Here is a 4057-nt window from a genome sequence, read left to right on the forward strand (position 1 = left end):
TAAGCCAACTTTTTCACTCTCCACTTTCACCTTCATAAGAGACTGTTTAGTTCCTCTTCACTTTCTGCCATAAGGGTGCTGTCATCTGCATATCTGAGGTTATTGATACTTCTCCTGGCAATCTTGATTCCAGCTTGTGTTTCTTCCAGTCCAGTGTTTCTCATGATGTACTCTGCATATAAGTTAAATAAACAGGGTGACAATATACAGCCTTGACGAACTCCTTTTCCTATTTGGAACCAGTCTGTTGTTCCATGTCCAGTTCTAACTGTTGCTTCCTGACCTGCATACAAATTTCTCAAGAGGCAGATCAGGTGGTCTGGTATTCCCATCTCTTGAAGAGTTTTCCACAGTTTATTGTGATCCACACAGTCAAAGGCTTTGGCATAGTCAATAAAGCAGAAATAGATGTTTTTCTGGAACTCTCTTGCTTTTTCCATGATCCAGCAGATGTTGGCAATTTGATCTCTGGTTCCTCTGCCTTTTCTAAAACCAAATTATGCACCATCTATTAGGGAAGAACTAAATGGGAACTCAAGCTCTAGACTTGTCTTGTTCCAGGCATTCTTTGGGTTATATCACACCAACCCTGGAGTTCATGGAAAGAGATCACAGGAAGACTGAGTGTTGAGGTGGAAAGAGTGCCTCTTCTGTGTCAGGTTGGCCTGGGTCTGCCAGTAACTGAAAGTGAAAGTGAAGTCGCTCAGTCATGTCTGACTCTTTGTGACTCCATGGACTATAGCCTACTAGGCTCCTCCATCCATGGAATTTTCCAGGCAAGAGTTCTGGAGTTGGTTGCCATTTCCTTCTCCAGGGGATCTTCCTGACCCTGGGATCGAACCCGGGTCTCCCGCATTGAGACTGAATGTTGAGGTGGAAAGAGTGCCTCTTCTGTGTCAGGTTGGCCTGGGTCTGCCAGTAACTACCCACTGCAATCCCAGGCAGGTCAGTTAATCAATGCATTTCTCAGTTTTCCAAAATGAGAATACCATGTGCTTCATGTGGTACTTGGAGGGATAAGTGAAAGAAATACATAGTATCAAGTGCATAGCAATTCACCAAAGCAATTAAAGTGGCCAGCTTTAAAAGAAAAAAGTGCTTCCTAACTAGGAGTCAAAGAAATGCAAATAAGGAACAATGGGATAGCACTTTCACTTACTCAATTAACAAAGATAAAACAAACTTTACAGCCTGATGCTGGAGGGTATGGAACCAGATATTCTCATGCTTTGCTAAAAAGAAGGTAAGTTGGTACATTTCTGGAGGGGAGTTTGACATGTATTAAGAGCCTTAAAAGTGTTGATGCTCTTTGATTCAGGGTTTCACTTCTAGATATTGAGCCTAAGGAAACAATAACATGTAGGAGGAAAAAGATAATCTATATATCTATGAGTTTGTTCACATAGGTTCTTTATACGACAGAAAAAATATAATCAGTATGAATTTTCACAACCTTTATTTCTTCCAGAGGCAAAAAGAGTGTTTTTCTACCAGACTGGTAAAATGAGGGTTGGGTCCTAGAGAAAATGCAATAGAGCTTCAACTTAATTTATATTGAAAAAGGCAGATATTTATAGGAAAATGAGAAGAATTTAATCAGAATGGTGTCAGGGGACAAACAGACATGGGGGAAAGAAGGAAGGAAATGGAAGAACCAGGAAAAGTGGAGTTAGGAGAAGTTTCAAACAACTGTCCTCTGAGTGAAGTATTAAGAGAAAGAGGAAGATGAGAAGAGAGGACTTCAGTGAAATCTTCCTTTGGTTTTATCTTAAGAGTAAAGATTTACTTCTCTTGGACTTTCCTGGTGGGACAGTGGATAAGAATCCGCCTGCCAATGCGGGAGATACAGGGGGTTCCATCTCTGGTCCAGGAGGATTCCCTATGCCACAAGACAACTAGGCCTGTGTGTTACAACTACAGAGCCTGTGCTCTGCAATAGGAGAAGCTGACACAATGAGAAACCTGTGCACTGCAACGAAAAGTAACGCCCACCTACTGCAACTAGAGAAAGCCCATGTGCAGCAAGGGAGACCCAGTGCAGCCAAAAAAAATTTTTTTACTTTTTCTTTTCTTTGTTCTCATTTTCCTCTTTTTCTTTGATTATTTTATTTTTAACTGCTGGAATGATGTTTCTTTAAAATCTTAGCTTGGGCTACCCATCTGCTTGGTTTTATATTGTTCAGTTGCTCAACTGTGTCCAGCTCTTTGCAACCCCATGGACTGCAGCACGCCAGGCATCCCTGTCCTTTACATCTCCTGGAGCTAGCTCAAAGTCATGTCCGTTGAGTCGGTGATGCCATACAACCATCTCATCCCCTTCTCCTCCTGCCTTCTATCTTTCCCAACATCAGGATCTTTTCCTGAGTCAGTTCTTCTCATCAGCTGGCCAAAATATTGGAACTTCAGCTTCAGCATCAAGCCTTCCAATGAATATTCAGGGTTGATTTCCTTTAGGCTTGACTGGTTTGATCTCCTTGCAGTCCAAGGGACTCTCAAGAGGCTTCTCCAACACCACAATTCAAAACCATCAATTCTTCAGTGCTCAGGCTCCCTTATGGTCCAACTCTCACATCCATATGTAACTATGGAAAAACCATAGCTTTGACTAGACTGACCTTTGTTGGCAAAGTAATGATTCTGTTTTTTAATATTTTGTCTAGGTTTGTCATCACTTTCTTCCAAGGAGCAAGTGTCTTTTAATTTCATGGCTGCAGTCACCATCTGCAGTGATTTTGGAGCCCAAGAAAATAAAGTCTGTTACTGTTTCCACTGTTTCCCCATCTATTTGTCATGAAGTCATGTGACCGGATGCCATGATTTTAGTTTTCTGAATGTTGAGTTTTAAGCCAGCTTTTTCATTCTCTTTCACTTTCATCAAGAGGCTCTTCAGTTCCTCTTTGCTTTCTGCCATTAGTGTAGTGTCTTCTGTGTATCTGAGGTTATTGATATTTCTCCCGGCAATCTTGATTCCAGCTTGCTTTTCATCCAGCCCAGCATTTCACATGATGTACTCTGCATATAAATTAAATAAACAGGGTGACAATATACAGCCTTGTATACTCTTTCCCCAATTTTGAACCAGTCCATTGTTCCATGTCCAATTCTAACTGTTGTTTCTTGACCTGCATACACATTTCTCAGGAGGCAGGTAAGGTGTCTGTTATTCCCATCTCTTGAAGAATTTTCCACAGTTTGTTGTGATCCACACAGTCAAAGACTTTAGCATTTGGTTCTTTATGGATTGTATTTAAAACAGCAAACATAATTGGAAACACTTTAAATATCCAAGAATAGGAAATTAATAAGATAATCACGATGGTGTGATCACTCACCTGGAGCCAGACATCCTGGAATGTGAAGTCAAGTGGGCCTTAGGAAGCATCACTACGAACAAAGCTAGTGGAGGTGATGGAATTCCAGTTGAGCTATTTCAAATCCTGAAAGATGACCCTGTGAAAGTGCTGCACTCAGTATGCCAGCAAATTTGGAAACCTCAGCAGTGGCCACAGGACTGGGAAAGGTCAGTTTTCATTCCAATCCCAAAGGAAGGCAATGCCAAAGAATGCTCAAACTACCGCACAATTGCACTCATCTCACACGCTAGTAAGTAATGCTTAAAATTCTCAAGCCAGGCTTCAGCAATACATGAACTGTGAACTTCCAGATGTTCAAGCTGGTTTTAGAAAAGGCAGAGGAACCAGAGATCAAATTGCCAACATCTGATGGATCATCAAAAAAGCAAGAGAGTTCCAGAAAAACGTCTATTTCTGCCTTATTGACTATGCCAAAGCCTTTGACTGTGGATCACAACAAACTGTGGAAAATTCTGAAAGAGACAGGAATACCAGACCACCTGACCTGCCTCTTGAGAAACCTATATGCAGGTCAGGAAGCAACAGTTAGAACTGGACACAGAACAACAGACTGGTTCCAAATAGGAAAAGAATACGTCAAGGCTGTATATTGTCTCCCTGCTTATTTAACTTATATGCAGAGTACATCATGAGAAACGCTGGGCTGGAAGAAGCACAAGCTGGAATCAAGATTGCCAGGAGAA

This window comes from Bison bison, unplaced genomic scaffold (assembly GCF_000754665.1).
Source record: "Bison bison bison isolate TAMUID 2011002044 unplaced genomic scaffold, Bison_UMD1.0 scf7180017864180, whole genome shotgun sequence".
Classification (NCBI taxonomy): domain Eukaryota; kingdom Metazoa; phylum Chordata; class Mammalia; order Artiodactyla; family Bovidae; genus Bison; species Bison bison.